Genomic DNA, 20,143 nt, shown 5'->3' with positions numbered 1-20,143 from the left:
TTTCGTGTGCACCATGGAGCTTACATGGCTGAAGAGTGTCCAAAGCTGCTTCTAAGGTGGGCCTTATAAAGTAGGACAATGGAAGTTTACTAGGTGTAAAAGGACTCAGAATACTTTAACCTACAAACACACACACACACACACACACACACACACACACACACACACACACACACACACACACACACACATGGTGGCTGATGTGACATTACAGCCCCTACCTCACTACTATTACACAATGGAGCTCTCCTTCATACTGGAATATGCCACTGGTTACAACTGGTTTGCAAATGTCTGCAGCATGACATCACTCTATGCCTTTTAGGGTGTCTCTCTCTCTCTATTTCTCTATGATTCTCTCTCTCTCTCTCTCTCTCTCTCTCTGTCTCCCTGTCTGTCTGTCTCTGTCTATAATTGATATATTTGTATATTTTATCTATATATATGTATGTCTGTCATACTCAGCAGATGCAGATATATCACATATGTGCCACCTACAGATAGCTGAGGCTAATCCTGTGTGATGGGGTTAGGGAGAGAGAGTTAAGTTGTACATAGCTGTCTGTATGCAAAGACATATATGGACAACACCGTTGTATAGTCTGATGTGAGTTTAGACATGGGCTGTAATCCTCTAATTGTAAGAGCATGCTCAGTATAACCATCTATAGTAAGAGTGGGAGTCCATTTCAGAAGAAGCTGTACTCTGGTCCAGAAGTTTGTGTGGTACAGTCAATTGGCTGATGAACCTGTGCAAACAATCCAGCACCTCAGTGATATACTGCCTGGGGATCTCATGGTTGTGTGCTATCCTTATTAACTGAGTCATAACCTGGTGTGGCTACAGAGTACATTGGACTGAGCAGGGTTTTCCATAATATGTGCGGTATATTCTACATAGCACTGTGAGTTCCTGGTATGTCACTGGCAGGGCAGTATAGAGTAATGTGAGGGAGCACTTACAGACATTTGTTTACTGGCCCTATACATTGCAGGGAACTATATTACAGCACAAATTGTTCTAGTATGCACATTCTAGGTTTGTCTGGCCAGTGTTTCTCCTTCCCCTTATATGTGTCTCTTTGTCTATCTGTAGTCCAGGCACAGCCTTTGTCCACAATTGCTGCTGCTATGTATTTGTAGTTATGGTGTGAGTGGGGTGGTAGTCATAACATCACACACAGGGTTACAGACTTCACACCTCTGACCGTACCTGTTTAGCAGGTTGTCCATCATTGTTCCCCATACATCTGCTGTGCTTCTCACATGTTTTTTTGTTGCACTGTTATTATACAGATACAGGTTGGCCATAGCTCTCAAATTCTTCCAGACTGACATCTGGACAGGTCCATATATAACAGTCAGCAAAGGCCCAGACATGGGGGTAGGCTCTTAATAGTGCTCTTCCAAACTTACACAGTTGGTAGAATGGCTTTGTATTATCTTCATTTACTTATGGGTATGACATCTGCATTTCATCTGCCTGTCATTGATGTTTTCACATCAACCTTTATTGGTTTACAAATAGTTTGGCAGGCAAATGCAATATTATGACAAGCAGAACAGATATATAAAGCATACGTCTGGACATTCTGTGACACCCTGTTATTCCAGGGGTATGGATGGTGCCCAATGACTTGTTTTCAGTACTGACACATTGACAAGGCAGCCTTTGTATCCTGGCATTCAACTGACTTGTCACAATCTGCTGTTCTACTAGGCACTGTGTAGGTTACTCACCTCTGTTTACTTTCCATATGTTTGGCCCCCTGTCCCTCCATTGTCCAGCTTTTCTGCAGTAACAAATATTGAGTACTGGCCTGCAAAATAGTTGCCACAGCCAGTCTTGAATCATGGGCCCTGGCAACTACAATACTCTACTTAGACCACTAAGCCACAATAGCCACCAGTAAATGCTGTCTACTTCCTGACATTATTAACCACAAACATACATATCACATTGAACCCTGCATATTGTAGAAATGGAACAAGTTATCAAGTTGATTGTGACAGCACTGGGAAGGAGCGGCCTGCTGCTATCACCTTACAAACATAAATGTTACTGCAGTTCTATGTGAACATGGGGGAGGGGGCATACCTCTCAATTGTACATATCTTCACAGTCTGTCCAGATGTTTGGCTCATATTTGGGGTCCATTTTTTATGAAATTGTGGTTGTGTGGCAAATAATAGTGACATCATTAAAGACTGAAGTTAAAAAGTAATGACAGACATTTGAGTTTCAGACTTCTTGGCCTTCAAATAATTCATGCTACTGAAACAGCTGTTATTCTATCAAATTTCTATGTTTGTAAGAGCATTGTTTAAGGCTTGTCCCTGTTTTTCAGTCTTTGCCTCATATTTCTTTATGGATTTGTACAGATTTCTTGCTGTAAAAAGTTTAAAGCTATGTATGGGACTCCAATATTGATGTCCATGCATTTGTCTTTTGCCCACTATTTGTAAGTCCCTCGCATAGTGCAGTAGATTCTGCTGGCTTAAGGCCTACTGCATATTGTGGGTCAGCCAGTATTTGGGAGAGACTTGCTGTTGTCCCACTTAGCTGTCCATTGTCTGCTGCTATCCTGGTAACACACTCCATTCCCAGGCATACATGCAGCAATACCATACATATGCTACCACAGTCTACTACCCCATTCATTTATTGTTAATATTTATTTTATTTATTTATTTATTTTACATTTATTGACCGGGATAGTCCGACTGGATATATGTCCATTTTCAGCGGAGGCCCGGGGAGAAAAGCTCCAAAATACAATGCATAGAAATTATATGTACAACACATAAGCATAACACACAGAATACATAACACAGACAAGTTACCTAGATTGGTCGAGCAAGCTATTATCCATAAGTTTTGTTGTAATTTAATATAAGCAGATTGAATAGTACAATTGTGATATAGCACTTAAATAGTGGAGATGGTGTTAGTCTGGTTTAGAGCAGGGACATAGCCAGTGTGATTTAAAATATTTTTTGAGACTTTTTTTTGAATAGAGAAAGTGAGGATTCTAGAGTATGTTCTGCAGGAAGTACATTCTAGATTTTGCCAACGGATTTGGCAAACAGGGCATCCCCAACTGAGTTATTGGGTTTGAGTGTTAGAACCAGAAGTCTGTTAGATTCGCAAAGTGGACTGAGGTTACTGTTGGGGCTAATAATGTTTTTAAGTGCAGGTGTGTTTTAGGGTGGTTAAGAACTTTATGTGCTACTATAAGCTGGTTGAACTGCACTAGGGTGGGTAGTTCAAGCCACCCTAGGAGATTTAGGTTTTAACAATGGTGTGTCCTATATGCTGAGCCTGTAGCAAATCTAGCAATGTGGTTATAACAGCAGGATAGTTTGTTAAGGTTGGTTTTGTTCAAGTTGTTGAGAAGAGGGGAGGGGGTAGAGAAGGGAAGACAGTAGGTGAGAGTGGGCAATAGCAATTCTGGCATGAGGTGTAAGGAAAGGTTTGATCTTGTAAAGGGACCCAAGTTTTTTTATTAATGGTTTTGATGGTTTGATTGACATGCAGATCAAATTTAAGGTTATTGTCTACTGTAACTCCCAGGAGTTTGGTTTGGATATCTGGGGAGATGATGGTGTCATTATTAGATTTTATGGTAAAGGATGGAGAGGAGGACCTTTGAGTGGGTGAGAAAAGAAGCATATTAGTTTTGTTGGGGTTTAAGATCAGATGGCGATTGGTGAGCCAATTTTCAACAGTATTAAAAGTATTCTGGGTTAATGTCTGAAGGGTTGGGGGGGTGGCTGAACAGATCAAGGTGGAATCATCTGTGTATTAAATACAGGTAGCATTAGGGATGATTGACTGGAGATCATTAATAAAGATAGAGAAAAGTGGGGGACCTAGAATAGAACCCTGGGGTACTCCAAGCGTGATGGGTAGATGAGTAGATAGCTTGTTGTCTTGCAGACAGGTAAGAATGAAACCATTGGAGAGAAAGGTGGTCCAAGGAGAAGACCTTCAGAGTTTCAATGAGTAATTGGTGGTTAACCATATTGAAAGCCTTGGAAGGATCAAGAAAGAGTGCTGAGGATAATATATTGTTGTTGGGGTTGTGGTTAATGGCATTTGAGAAAGAGAGGAGAGCTGAGGTGGTACTATAGCATGGCCTAAAGCCATGCTGATAGTCAGCTAGCAGCTTGTTCTGAATAAGATAATGCATAAGTTGTTTTGGACAAATTCTTCCATAAGTTTAGCTAGTGGTGACAAAATAGCTATAGGTCTGAAGTTTGACAGTTCAGTGGAGCTACCTCCTTTATGGAGGGGGAATAACGTGGGATATTTTCTAGACTGAGGGGATGGCAGCTTCAGAAATAGTTCTGTTGATCAAGATAGAGATAGAGTATGCTATGACCTCTGTGGCTTTTTGCAAATACCCTGCGGGGAGGAGGTCAGCCGCTAGGGTGGTAGGCTTAAGTTTCTTGATTAGGGCTTTGATTAGTGGGATGGGAACAGGGTGAAAGCTAAAGGAGAGTAGAGTATTGGGTATGTTAGTCTCCGAAATAGGGGTGGTAGGAGTGAGTTGGCTAGCTAGAGACAGAATGGTCTCTGTGAAGAAGCTATTGAAGGTATTTGCAATATCTACTGGGGATTTATGATTACATGTAAATAGGGTTGGAGTCGGGGTTTGGCCTGGGTGCAGGAGTTTGTTCAGTCCATCCCAGAACTTTTGAGGCATGTTGTGATGTTTTTATTGCAAATGGCAGTAGAAGTTTTTTTTTGTCAAGAGTGATAGATTTTTTTAGTGTCATTCCTTAACTGTTGATATTTAAGTTGATCATGCGGGGCTTTCCTTGAGCACCAAGTGGCCCAAGCTTTGTTTCTGAGTGTGATTTTAGATTTGGTTTCTTTTGAAAGCCACGGTGCACTTATTGTTTTGGTTCTGATAGAGTGAGCAGGGGCATGAGAATCAAGGATGGTAAGGAATTTAGTACTGAAGTGACCTACTGCTTCATCTAGTGGGAGTTGTTTTAGAGCTGACCAATTGCAAGCCTTGAGTTCATTTTGGAAGTTGGTGAGGTTGAAGTTCCTATTGTTTCTTATAGTTTTATAGGTGGATTGGTGGGGGTTATCTGCCTTGAGCTTAATTATGTATGTAAGACAGTGGTCCCTTATGTCGTCAGGCAGAGTCCCTGACTTATACATCTGGGGATGGCTATTGATAAGTATCCAATCTAGGGTACTTGCTTTACTATTGAGTTTACTAATCCTGGTGGAGGAGGATATGGTCTGTGTAAACCCATACAGGTTTATATGTGCAGTAGGAGATTCTGAGGAACAGGTGTTCTAATCAATGTTGAAGTCTCCAAAGACAATGGTTTCTTGGGGGTAGTTACTAGATAACCATTGTAGGATGTCTTCTAGGGTGTTAATGTTCTTACCTGGTGGAATGTACACACAGACAATGTATCTGTATTTGTTTTTGTTGATTTGTAGTTTGGTAATAAGAATTTCTGCATTATTAAGCTGGGAAGGTTGTAGGGTGTCTGAGGTAACAGTTAGGGTAGATTTGTAGAGTATGGCTACCCCACCACCCCTTCTTGTGGACCAGTCTAATCTAAGTATATGATACCCTGGAGGTAGTAATTCATTGTCCTTAGTTGCAGGTTTTAGCCAGGTTACTGTGAGACATAATATATCTGGGGAATGAACTGCTAGGAGGGCGTGCAAGTTATGGACTTTATTGTTTAAGCTTCTGATGCTTAACTAACAGGCTAGGAATGAATAAGAGTGAATTACCTTGTGCCAGCAGCAGTTGAGACAACAGTGCTTTAGGGTTGATTCTGTTGGATTCAGGCAGTACATGGCCTATACATGAAAAGGTATAGGTAATGTGATGCAGCTGGCATCCATTTTACTGTGTGTATGTGAGTAGGTGTAAGGTTTCAGTCCCTGGGCCCCTAGGATGTCAGTGTATGTGCTATGCTTTGCCTCTTTGCCAAGGTCAGAGTGTAGTGGGCACACAGGGACAGGCTTAGGGGGTTCCTCCTCCAAGTCCCGCTGTGCCTGTGGGGAACTTGGCAATGGTGGGGGTCTGTGTCCTTCTTCTCTGCAATGTTCCTGCCACAGCTGTTTACGCAGGATCATATGTGTAACATGGCAGATATTATGACAGTGTATGCACATGTGGCTGTAGAGTACTGCAGGGCTGTACCAGATATGTCAAGGCAGCGGAACTGTGACTTGAGCATCCCAAACACATGTTCTATGATGTTCCTAGTTTGTGCATGTGACTCATTATGGCATTCTTCAGTGGATGTGTGTGCATTTCTGATGGGTGTCATCATCCATGGTTCCAATGCATAACCAGCATCCCCCACTAGATGGCTGTATGGGATGTCCCCTCTGGCAGATGCCTGGTACAGCTGTGAGGCATGCCAGATGTGGGAGTCATGATAACTGCACAGATTGGTAATATTGCCCTTGGCATTGCACATGACCTGGCAGTTGATGGATTGATGGACCTTGTGGTTGATGTAGACTCTACCCTCCTCACTGAGAGGTGCTTTAATGTGCACATGAGTGCAGTCTATGGCACCCAGTACCTCTGGGTAGTGTGCTACATGATGGAAGAGACACATATTGGTCGTCTTCTCCCCAGGGGTGTTGAGGAAATAAATGTGCTCACTAGCATGTGTTAGCATGACATCCAGGAACTGCTGGAGTACCCTGGATGCAGATACCTGTGAGATCCCCATGATGTCCCCAGTAGGTCTTTGGTAAGTACCTGTAGCTAGTATTCTTAAGGTTACAAATACCTTTGTTTGCACTGGGATGGGTTCCCCTCTGTTGGCTCTAGGTCTGAGGTGAGGGCAGCAGAGCTCGGTGAGTTGCTGTAGTATGTCCATGTCCATCCTGTAGCACTCTACTATCTCCAGCTCATGTAGCCTCTGAAAGTTTACACTGGGTCTGAACACTCTTCTCCTTCTCAGTCTGGGCTGGTTGTCAGCAGCATCCTCATCACTGCCCTCAGCCTGTAGCATATAGAGATGTTGCAAAGCTTCAGAAGCCCCTATCATTTTGTCAGTTAAAATTCTCAAGTGTGGACTTCAATGGTGCAGAGTATGTGGGAAAATCAGATTGAAGGGTATCTGCATTCTTTATACTGGTGTGCTGCAGATGTAGCCTGTGTGATTCATTGACTATGATACATTCCACCTGCCAGCTATATTATTAAGGGTTTTGAATAGGCCAGTGTCAGTGGAACATGGTTTATCAGTCATTTATGCTTGATTGGCTTTCCCAAGCTATTTCCTTTTTTTTTTATTTCTTCCACTGCTAAGCGGCACTCTGTGCAAACCCGCTGAGCTAGTGTAAACTTTGCTGAGCAGAATGGGCCCTTCCCTGTACATGAGCACACTCAGCTTTTCTTTACCAGCTAGGCACAGCTTAGCAGCCTCAGACATACCCCCTGCTTAGCTGTGCTTAGCTGAGCACAAACAGGAGCCGCTGAGCTCCAATGTGCTTACACAAACCCTGACACACACCCTTTTCATGTCAGCTGCCTCTTCTGCCTACACTACCATGTTGTAGCCCTTAGACAGTTAGGTACCTGTGGATACGGTGGCCCGTTTTGCTATTCAATAAGTTTAGCTCATTTACATACACCTAATTACGTATACCCTAGTTACTGCACTATGCCAGAGCCTATGTCCTTAGCAACTACTATAACCTGCCATTGACTGTGACTCTGCCTACTGGGCAGTATAATGGGAAACTTCAATATAGCTTTATATCTCATATTTTACTACTTTAATTTTTATTTCATGATCTATTACATTTGCGCATCACTGCACACTGCTTAAACATGACATATGTGTTAAAAAAAAAAAACATTTTATTTTTCATTTATTGCATCACTTTTAAATGTCAATGGCCATAGTTTGGCAATTGGCATGCCTACTGCACCTAATACATGCTTTTATTTGAGCTGTTATGGCCCCTTTTTTATTTTTACATTCCGGTGCACGGTTAGTAACCACATACATTTATCCTGCAGACACGGCTCCTACATGGATGCCTGTCTGCTTCCTGGATCACAAATTCACCTCATTTACATGTTTTTTTTTTTACCAGCAAATAAGGTGATTTGCATTATGTGAATGGCTCCGTGGCACGACACTGTTCCTACATGGAGAATCGCTCCATATAGGATTTATTGAATTGCCCCCTAGGTCTTATATATAGAAACAACATATTTCTGACAAATACAAAAGCCGCCATTGCTAGAACCCACCTCCTCTCAACTCTCCTGTATGCCCCCTCAATCTTAACCAACCTCCGCAAGACAGATCTAGCCAAACTCAAAGTCTGTTACAGCAAAATCTCCAAGTTTGCCACTAATGCCTCATACAAGTCACATCACTGCTCATCACATAAGCACCTCAAGTGGCTTCAATTCTCTCAACATCTTCTCATTAATCAACTTACCTTCACCCACAAAATACTCTATCAAGCAGAAAAAACCCTGCACTCAAAGATATCATTCAGCCATATTCCTCCTCAAGACCCCTTTGCTCCAGCAACAAACTAATTCTACACACCACTAAAGCTAACAATTTAGCAAGGGTTTCACTTTTTCCAACTACATCTCCAAGCACTGGAATAATCTACCTAACTCACTAGTAACTAACCACAACACTTCAATTTAAAAAACGTATAAAAATGCACCTTACTAACTCCTGGCTCTGCAACTGCAACTCCCCTGAATAACCTATTCCTCTCTTTCACTCTGTTAGCATTACTCTTACTCTACTAGCATGATCTACCACTACTGATAGTTTCACTTTAACTGTACACAATCATTTGGATATAGCCACTAAATGTAAACAACATATTTGATGTAAATTACTGTTGCTCTACTTATTGAGTCTGAAACCACTATCTTACAGGTATTTGCGTCTCATTTGTCTGTATTTGATTCTCTATTGTATGTATTTGATACTCTTAGAGTTTTTTTCCCCAGGGCTCCACTGAAAAGGGAGCTGTGCCCAGTCGGACTTTCCCAGTAAACAAATGTAAAATAAAATAAATAAATAGTGATGATCTGAGGAACATTCTTGGTGAAGTTCCTAAATTGTCTTTTAAAAATAACATCTCAATCAAACATCAACTGTGTTATAGGCAGAGGACTTCTGTTTATCAGACTCCTAGTGAACATAAGGGTACTTTTAAATGCCACTCCTGTTCTGCGTGTAAATACATTAGATCAGTGTTTTGTATGAAGCATCTACGTAGGGATAGTTTCATTGATTTTAGGTTTTATACAGATTGTCAGACTGTAAATATGGTATATTTTGCAAGCTGTTTAGTGCGTAACATGTTTTATGTCGGTAAGATGAATCGTATGTTTAAAGAGAGGATTATGGAACATGTGAGGGATGTGTATAAGCCTAAAGACACTAATGCATTGGTGAAACATGTTAAAAATGCAGATAGTACCCACTCCTTTAGATTTCATGTATTAGAGATTATAGATTTGGGTATAAAGGGTGGAGATGTTAAAAACAAGACTGAGCAGTGTGAACTAGAATGAATCCTTCAATTTGGTGCAGATAAAGAGCCTGGTTTAAATGATAATGTATCTTTAAGATCAGCTCTTAAGGCTCGTCATCTTTGTCATTGATGGGTAGGACTTTGGCAGGTGTTTTAAATTGTTTCATTTATGGTTAGTGTGCATGGTTTGATGACGTGATTAAGTTCGCAAAAGTGCTTACCATTTTTTATTTTGCTTTATTAAAGTTTTAACAGCTATGTTGATTGGAGAGCTCATTTGTTTGTATATTGCATTTTTTTAGTTATGTTTGTAATCTCAAAAGAACAATCCAGGAATACAAGGAAATGATAATAAATGATAATTCTAACACTAAGGATGAAGATATAGGGAACATATTGGCCAAAAATTTTACTCTAATGTTACCCCTCTCTTCTCTCCATCTGCCCCTCAAGATACACCAGCCACTGGCAGGCTTCCAGCTATCACATAAGACCAAGTCCTAAAAGTGCTATCAAAAGCTAAAAGCAATGCTTCGAAGGTTCCTGACAATTACCCTGGATCATTCCCTCCAGTAGAGCTCTTTTGAGTGTGTACCTTTAACTCCCAGTAGGTGTGGCTTCAGCCTTTAAAATTTAAGTTATCACCTTACAGTTCTAACAAGTACTAATTGACAGAGGTGATATATCAATACAATTGTGCTTGCCATCATTTATGCTTCAAGATACAATATTCTAATACCTTGTAGGTAGCATGGTTTTGGAATTATTAATGAAAATATGAGCAGCCAATATTTGACGCCTAGAGGCGCAGTAGGAGGTAACTGCAGAAATGCCTGGAGACGTCACTCAACTGTAATGAGTTAAATAGCATGAAGCATGGTTTAGCCACACCTCTAAAAACACTGTTCAGTTTCAGTGTCCATCAAACCTCTCAACAGTACTGAATTCCTCAGTATTTACCATTTTAGAGGGCAAAATAATGAAGTACTACGAATTCCCAGCCCCTTCGATTCAAAATTTTAAATTTTTTTTATTTTTCCAAGTTGAAGTTGTGGCTGACGTCATCTTTGTGAGGCAGACTGCTAGCCTATAGGAGAGTTGGACTGTGTTTACCGCGACTGTTTGAAAATTTGGATTGGAATAGCAACAAGACAGCAGTGAGTGGAGCTGCAGAGGTGTTTGCAATTTAACTTCACTGAAGTTCTGCAGTACTGCAGTGCAGAGTCTGTCCAGTCTGCCCGGCACCCACCTGTATTCCGCACGCACTCCCAGCCAGGATGAGAAAACGTACTTTCTCCAGTGGCTCAACCACCTCTGGCTCCAGTAAGTAAAAAAGAATAAAAATTGCCTAATATAAACTGTGTCTCTGCCAGTATTATTTATAGCAAATTCTGCAAACTACAGTAACACATTTTAGCAATTACTTCGTACTTCATGCACGACTCACGAGCAGTAACTGGTGTATGCACTAACTACAATATGCTGGACAGATGAGAGTACAGTAGGATTAAAATAGCTGAGGATATTACTGTAGTTGTAAAATAATTCAAGAATTACTTCTGACTTTGAGTAGCGAAAGAGTTGTAGTGATTACCGAAAACTTTCCTTAGTATTTTGTAGACTTTTGACATGATCTTGAATTGAGTCTAGATATGAGTGGATTGCAATGGCCATTACTTTTATGTCTGACAAATAATTTTGCTGCTTTTTATATTGCAGCATATTAAGCTTGTAGCTGTACTGTTGGATAACGCTTGGAGGTAGTAGCCCTTATCATGATAAATGTGTCAAACTAAAATAATATTTTAGACTGTGATTTTGTAAACTTGGTGGAAATGCATTTTCTTAGTCACCAAATTTGTAAACGGTTTAGACTGTCATGTTACAGAATATAATTAGGTGCATGTGCACTCTTACCTACATTATTTTATAGTCTGTAAATGGTTATGCTTTCGGTCTTTGAACGGGGACTGCAGTAGTCATTTGAAGCAGTATTTGACTGGTGGTACAGTGAGCTGATGCTGGCTATAGTTTGTAAACATAAAGTTTGACATAATAAGTGTTATTATTCTATTGTGTATCAAGGGAAATGTGTGGGGACTTGACTAAACAATAACTGTAGTAAGCAGATCCTGTTGAATACAGGACATTTGCTGCTGGGTGTATCTTGAGGAATGGCAGGCATCCCGGTCATGTGTTGCCACAGCTACAGCTGTGCATACTCATGCATATGTGAGGCAGGATGTACCATGGTGTAGATGTGTATTTACCTGGTCAAGGGGGGTGGATCTTGGAGGTACTTTTACAGTAAACTTTTTATCTGTACTATGTGATATATTTATCCGATGTATGTTTTCGTGGAAGTATCCTGTATTCTGTTTCATGTTTTTCTCCCGGTGCCTTGGTATGGTTCTTTTGCACCTGGTCAAAGATGGTGTTGAACTAACACTAAAAGAAACTATAATGCACAAGGAACCTGGAATGGTTCTTGTGCATTATAGTTTGTTTTAGGGTTAAGCTGTTGGCTGTTTTTTATTGTTTTATGGTGTTGAACAAAATAGTCCAAACAAAAGCTGACTTGAGAGAGGGAAAATGAACAGATGAGAAAGCAGGCGAAATATTTGCTGATTTTTCTTGCTAAAGGGGTGCTACAGTGGAAGGATCTGTAGTACTAGTTTTAGACAAAACGTTTATATGTGAACTAAATGTGCATTAGTGCCTAGAGGGAGGGGTAGTTTTACTTAGTCGCTGTCAGTATAGTGCATTGTGGCAGATGTCTATGCTCTTTATTTGATTTTAATTTTATTTATTTATTTTGGCAGGTGGCAGCTTAGTAGACTGCTTGTGGAAGTACAGATTTTTAATAATGTTTTTTTTCGTGTACACCCCCCAGGCATAACTTGAATGGATTGTTCTTTTAAATTGCTCATATGTTGTGTATGTACATGTTGATATTCGATTAAGTGTGCTTCTAAGCCTTGCATCTGTTTGCTGCAAGAAGAAGCAAGAAATAATTAATTTTGATGTAGTGCCATCTTCAATAATGTAATATATAGCTACTATATATCTCTGAAGGTCTTGCTTCACCTCTGATAAGATTATGCATCGTGATTCTTTGCAAACTGTAAAAATGCTAATCTGACAAGACGTAAAAACACAAAAAAATTTTTGTACTGTCTATTCTGTATTTTGTACACACTCAATTCATTTTACTTATGTATTACTTACTACTTCTTGTATAATTTCTCTATGTATGAATGTTGAACTTTTCTCCCTGGACCTTCTCTGAAAAAGGACAGCTTGTCCAGTCGGACTCTCCCAGTACTGTTCTGGTTATATTTTAATTTATTATTTTGTCTGTTCTTCAATTTGCATTTAAAAGTTGGTATCCCACAATTCCATTGGAGTGGGTGAGATTACATAATTATGTATGCAAATATATGTTAATCAGCATACAGATTTGTACCTATTTTACATGGGCCTTTGTCCAGATTTTTGATGTTTCTGGGTTGAGAGGTATGGCCGCCATACAGGTTTTGTACTAAGTGAATGGAGAACAGCTACAGTCATTCCTCTGTATAAGGAAGGACCTTCCACAGACCCATACGTTTGACCAACCTCTTATGCAAAGCCATGGAAAGACTTATCATGGAACTAATCAGGACATAGGGACCCTCAAAACATTGAATCCATCTCAGTCTGGATTTGTCAAGGGCAGGTCATGCTTATTTAACCTGGTGGAATTTTTTTCAAAGATCACTAAAGCAATGGATGAAGGCAAAATGATGCACATTGAATACCTCAACCTGGCTAAAGCCTTTGACACAATTCCCCACTCAGGCATAGTACAAAAGATACATAAAATGGGAATAAACCCCTGTGTCACCCACTGAATTGCCAACTGGCTCACAGATAGGACACAGGAAATTCAAATAGGGAATGTTACTTCCACAAAAGAGACTGGACATCAGTGGAGACCCCTAGGGTTCTGTGTTGGGACCGCTCCTGTTTGGGATAAACTTTTATGAAATAAAAGCAAATACCAAAGGGCTCTGGCTGACTAAGTTTGCAGATAACTGCAAGCTAGGAGCAGTTACTGAATCTCCAAAAGTCTTAGCCATCCTGCAGGAAGGTTTGTTCCATATAAATATCTGTTACCAAGATCATGGACTGAAACTAAATGCCAAAAATGCATTATTGTAACCTTTGCCCCAGGGACCTGCACATTAACAATACCCCTATGAGTTGATCCAGTTGTTCGGAATTTGGAAACTTATGTGGTCAGTGATCTAACTTTTGGCCAACACTTATACTTTTTTTTTCAGAAAGCCCTTCAATATTACCCAGTTTATAAACAAGGGATTGTGTCTAGATATAGGGATGACATTGTCCCCATTTACTCAGCCCTCATGAGGCCAATCATTAAATATAATGCCCAGGCATATGCACAACTGGAATACTAACAGAGATACCTTATTGAAAGGATACAAGGCCTATACAACATGTGAAACATGGACCAGTTCAAAGCTCTGTCACTGTACTCGGTATCTCACAGTCTACTAAGAGGTGATCTGCTTCTGGCACACAAGGTATCATCTGGCCTAATACTGATGGAGTTACTGCACAGAAGCAAGGCAAATGGCATCATAATTACTCTATCTAGTGATCTAAACTTTTTCTGCAATATCAGCAGAATAATTTTGAGGGAAGGTATATCTCATAGAGAATACCACTGCTCTGGAACAGGCTCTCCTTCCACATGAAACAAAGTTCATCCCTGTGTGTATTCAAACACAACTTGGATTTATGGATGGAAAACAAAACATTTACCCCAGAACTGCCCCATGTACTGCTAATTGACAGAGGCAGCTCTTAAATGCTTTATCCCTTGCGTTGCTCCCCTCATATTATCTACGGTATGATCCCATTTATTCTCATTAGGGGTGATATATAATTATCAACCACTGAATGGGAAAGCCAGTCTCTATGGGGTAGGCTAATTTGGGCACAAAATTAGAAATTGGCTAGGCTTAAAATGGTCCACAAAGGCAGCTAGTCTGGTACTTACCGACAAACCTGTGAACCTATAATTAGAAAAACAAATAGTTCTTGATATCTCTCAAGGTGTGCAACTTACAGTGCAAATATCAAAGACAGTTCATCAACAATATTTAAGGTTTTGACTAATATCATGAAACAGTTTGTAAGTAGCTTGGTCTTTGAAGTATTAAGAACATATAGAAATATTGCTTATTTTCATAATTACTAACAAACAACTAGGAATATTTCAGTATAGTGTGATATAAACCAGCACTGATAGTGAATTGCCTTGTCTCTCACATTGATTCATAGGTTAATACTAGGTTAACTGCCCTTGTGGGCCATTTTAAGCCTAGCCAATTGCCCCATGTGAGAATCAAACCCTACACCTTGTGTCTACAAGGTAAACACCTTAACTATTATGCCATCCTCCCACCCAAGCACCTCAATAAAATGTAGGTCTCTCAAATATGAAAATATGAACATAAATATGAACATAAAAATAATAAGTGGCAAATAAAGATTAATTTTGGCCTATGCAAGACATGCTAGATTAACAATTCTAGTGTAATTTTTTAATAACTCCTTGCCCTTTCTAATACGGCCTATTATTAGCTGTTAAGTCACTTAGTTAAAGAAGCTAGAACCAAACAAGGTCTGCATGGCATAAGGAGCTATGTGTGTTAACTTACAGTATACAAAAAAGGCAATATATCCTTGAGTGAGTTAAATCTAAACATTCTATATTATAAAAGGTAAATAAATATCTAAGAATTAAAATTCTGATACAAAGGTATAACATGTCAAGACCATTCATATCTCAAAACCTAAATCAACTAATCAGAACTAAATGATGTCATTATGAATGTTAACTTTACTTAGTACATGAGGTGTGGTTCAGTGATAGAGATGTGGTACTCTGTCATTTTGGATATAAGATTAGAATCCAAACCACAAAATATTATTTATCAAATTTAAAATAAACCTCACATCAATTTGAACGGAACAGCAACCTTACGTAGAGAAACATTATATACGTTTATTTCAACACATGCAATTAATACAGACTGAGAATTAAAAGAACCCATACCTTCAACTAAATATTTACATTTTATGATACTAAACAAATATCATCTCTTACAGACCACTGTTTATCTCATTTCTTTCTCATTTTCTCCTTGTTCCCTCCTATCACATTTTCTATTTCATACCACTTTATTCAATTAATAAATACCTAATATAATTTTATTGTCTTAATTACCATTACTATTATTTTTTGTATTTCTCACACACTGATTATCCCACACTCTTCCAAATACATATGTCAGTATATACTTACAATGTCACTTAATGTCTTACTTCGCTTGCATTGTACACATTGTATATAGTGTATTATACCATGACCCCCCATTAATATTCCAAAACGTGCACACTGATTGGCCAGCGTGCACGTTGTAAATCGACTTATACTAATGGAAAAAGGTCTGGTCGCCCGGACTTTTTCCATTAGTATACGTCTCTTTTAAAACACTGTCTTGCTATGTTAAAAGAGTTTAACATAGCAACACAGGTTTAAAAAAAAGCAACGGAGACCTCTGTTGCTTTTTTTAAAGCTGTCTCGCTATGTTAAACTCCTTTAACATAGTGACACAGTGTGTAAAAAGCAACGGAGATCTTGCTTTCTCTGTTGCTTTTTTTTTAAACCTGTCTCGCTATGTTAAATGGGTTTAACATAGCGAGACAGCTTTAAAATAAGCAACGGAGATGTCCGTTGCTTATTTTAAAGCTGTCTCGCTATGTTAAACCCATTTAACATAGCGAAACAGTAAAAAGCAACAGATATCTTGCTTTCTCTGTTGCTTTTGGCCACAGCTCTGATGTACTGCGTAGGCATGTGCAGTACATCAGAACTGCCGCGGATGCCAGACAGCTGTGGAAGGGCAGCAAAGAAGCATTATACAATGCCATTATTTAAGAAAAGTAATTATTTCTTTTCTTAAATAATGCCATAGTATAATAGCAATAACCCACTTTTGGGTGTGGGTAATGCGGGATTTACCCACGGTTGTCTTTGTTTGGTCCCGAGGGCGAAGCCCGATGGACCAAACCACGCCAACCGTGGGTAAATCCCACATTACCCACACCCAGGCATAGGTTATTGCTATATTAAATTGTTCCTTGTACCAAGCTGACAGAACCTGGCATAAGTAAAACTGCCACTGCATGAATCGATGATTTTCCATCCAATGGACACTTTAAGGTCAAAATATGGTCTTCCATTTCTGATGCAGCTACACTGTAGAAAGTGGTTCTTCAGTAGTCCATTGTAGTACTCTTACTATTTTTCATTATTATCAAAAATATCTGTATGACCTCCCCCACACAGCACTAAGTCTATATGATTATTAAAAGGTCATCTTCAGATCTAGCCACTCTCACTCTCAATGTTAAGTTCAGCTTCAAAGCAACTTTCACTCCTTCATCCAATGGTTATTCCAGCACACCCAACCCATACAGAACTAAAACTATGATTTTGGGTACTCGTCAAAAGGTAGCTGAAGCATCCAAGTGGCTGGATTTTACAGATTAAACAACTTGCCAACTGAGAAAACAGCATCCTTTAAATACCTTGAGATTTGGCTAGATAAACTCTTAACTTCCATTCATAGATAGAAAAACAAAACATGTAATAAAATTAACCGTCTTCTATTTTTCTCCAGACAAATCCTTCCATACCTAACAAGCTTAGACAGAGCTGTCATAGGTAAGGGAATATTCCTGGCCCAACTACAGAGCATCTCTAATAAATTGTGCAGTTTCATCATCACCTTGTGGCTAGAAGAGGCTTCAACGTATTGAAAAGATAGTGGCGGCAAGAAGACTGAGGGTGTCACAAGCCATAGGGATAGGTATTTTTTCACAACTATCAAAGGGTTTATTATGAAGCTTTATGAGGTTTGTTAACTAATATGTTTACCATTTGTTGATATTGTCATTACACATTAGAGATGCAGTAGTACATTGCAATACTAGTTATCATGATTTCTTAATAATTAAGATCAGATCTTATAAGATGAAGAGTATGAGTATTTTTATTAAATGATATAGCTAACCAACCTAAACATAAACACAAAGTCAGACTTCCTTACCAGCTCATTAGCATATCCATTAATCATGCCTTTTTAAACACTGGTGCTACCAGACCTATGATGGTGGTAGTGTTTATCCATTTGGCCCACACATTTACAATATGCATGCTTAAAAACACATGCGCAGACACATGCACATCTATGCATGCACACACTTTATGAATTCTACCTTGGGGGAATTCATAAAGGTTACTGTGAGGTGTACACCTCGTGGGATTCTTTTTGAATTTAGAGACTGCCTGACATGGTGCTCCATTATGAAGATGTGCAGCAGCTCAGTGGGCTACCTCCAAGGCCATGTTGTATGTGATTCAGGAAGGCCATGAGTGAGGCATATGCTAATTACCCATGTGATCTCTCCCCTGAAACTGCCTCTAGGAAGACATCTATGTTCAAAGACACTCGTGAAATCAATTGGATATGTAGCTCAGCATGACCACCTCTGCCACTTCACTGTAGTGAACATTTCCAATAGGTTGTGTTAATTCATGGCAGAAGAGGTTGTACTAGGGATTTTAGTGGTAAGGTGGGGTCAAGAGGTCTGTAATTGAGTAAATGCAAGAGGCTGCATGTGTGTGTGTGTGTGTGTGTGTGTGTGTGTGTGTGTGTGTGTGTGTCTGTGTGTGTGTGTGTCTGTGTGCCTGTCTGTATAAGAAACAATGTATGGCAGCCAATGAGAAGATGAGGTGTATGCTTGTGTCAGCCTGGGAAATAATGTATGGGGGCTAGTGGGGGGGGGGTAGGGGTGTGTGTGTGTGTGTGTGTGTGTGTGTGTGTGTGTGTGTGTGTGTGTCTGTGTGTGTGTGTGTGTGTGTGTGTGTGTGTGTGTGTGTGTGTGTGTGTGTGTGTGTGTGTGTGTGTGCATCTGCCTGAGAGATGTATGGGGACTAGTGAGGAGGTAAGTTAGGTATGTGCATGTATCGGGGGATTTATATACATATATGTGTGTGTGAGTGTGGGTCGGGGTGGCTATCATACCTCCACACAACCTTTAAACTAATGAGCATAATGTACAACATTAAATGGAGGAACTGCTAGCCACGGGGAATAAAAGTACTCTGGGGATAGTGGGACCACTAACCGCCAGGGTGTGCTACTCCTGTACCCTAATAGTACTCAAACCAGTACAAGGATCAAGGATGGGAGGAACAGTAGACACCAAGAATTACTACACCTGTGCCTGAACTGCACTCAAACCAGTACAGAAATTGGGAAGGGGGTACTAAACACCAGGGATAAGACATACAGACATATCAGATCTAGGAGACATCAGGGATGTGCCAACAACTAACAACGCAAGGATAGGTATGGTGACTGCATTGTGAGAATGTGTTTGTATTTGAATATGTACGTGTGTCTGTGTGTGCATCTGTGTGTGTGCTTGGTGTGTGTGTTTGGTGTTTGTGTGTGTGTGTGTGTGTGTGTGTGTGTGTGTGTGTGTGTGTGTGTGTGTGTGTGTGCGCGCATGTGACTGAGGAGGGAGGGATGGATGCCTATGACTTTACAATACAGCCGTTGCAGTTATCAACTGCTAGAAATGCTGGTCTTCACTTTGAAGAAGTTAACTCTCTGAGACCTGTGAATGAGCCAATAATGAGCTTTTTCCTTGTTGTGGCTTACATGTCTCTGAATCAGAAAATGTCACTTTATGGAAGTAGGGCCTTTGCAGCCTGGGTTGTACAGACCCTTTAATAAATCACAAGGATTGTGTTTATTCTAAGAGCAGGTTCTGTTGCATTAGGATACATTCAACAAATAACTCTTTGTGTCACACTCTAAAGTCTTGCTACAAGAGTTAATTGATGTGAATGTTACTGGATTGAATAAAGATTTATATATAACTATAAAGACTTCTTCTTTTGACTTTTCCCGGTTAGGGGTCGCCACAGCAGATCACCTGTCTGCTCATGATTGGCAGTGGAGTTTTATGGTGTTGAGTTGCCAGCCCAATGCCCAACCTTCCACAGAAGGCACACACATGCACACACTCAATGCCTAGGGAGAATTTAGAGAGTCCAATCCACCTACAGCATGTCTTAGGAATGTGGGAAGAAAGCAGAGCACCAGAAGGAAACCCACGCGACCCCAGGGAGGACATGCAGACTCCGCACAGAAGGTACCCCAGATGAAGATTGAAACAGAGAACCTCTTGCTGTGAGGTGGCAATGCTAACCATTGCACCACTGTGACCACCCATATATAACTATAAAGGCTACATTACTGAAATATATTTAAATTAAAAACTCAGGACTAGAGCACAGTAGTTGTCACCTGACTTTGATCAAAGGCAGATTCCCTTATGTGCCTTTCTTTACATGTTAATGGCATTCTGACCAAATCTGTTAATTCTTGTCATCCATGTATGAAGCTGATATGTCATGTATTAAGAAACACAACAGTGTCATTTCCGGTGGATTACATTGCTTTG

At 40.0% G+C, this 20,143-nt stretch overlaps 1 protein-coding gene across 1 annotated transcript in view; it reads right to left on the bottom strand.

Annotated features, from left to right (window-relative positions):
* The window catches only part of ADAMTS9 (ADAM metallopeptidase with thrombospondin type 1 motif 9), a 1,232,634-nt gene that overhangs the window by 302,070 nt on the left and 910,421 nt on the right, over positions 1 to 20,143 (bottom strand). The gene's annotated exons all lie outside the window — the stretch shown is intronic.

Source organism: Protopterus annectens, chromosome 7.part0, assembly GCF_019279795.1.
Source record: "Protopterus annectens isolate FY-2018-M chromosome 7.part0, PAN1.0, whole genome shotgun sequence".
In the NCBI taxonomy this organism is placed as follows: domain Eukaryota; kingdom Metazoa; phylum Chordata; order Ceratodontiformes; family Protopteridae; genus Protopterus; species Protopterus annectens.
This window is presented reverse-complemented; position numbering and strand designations above follow the sequence as displayed.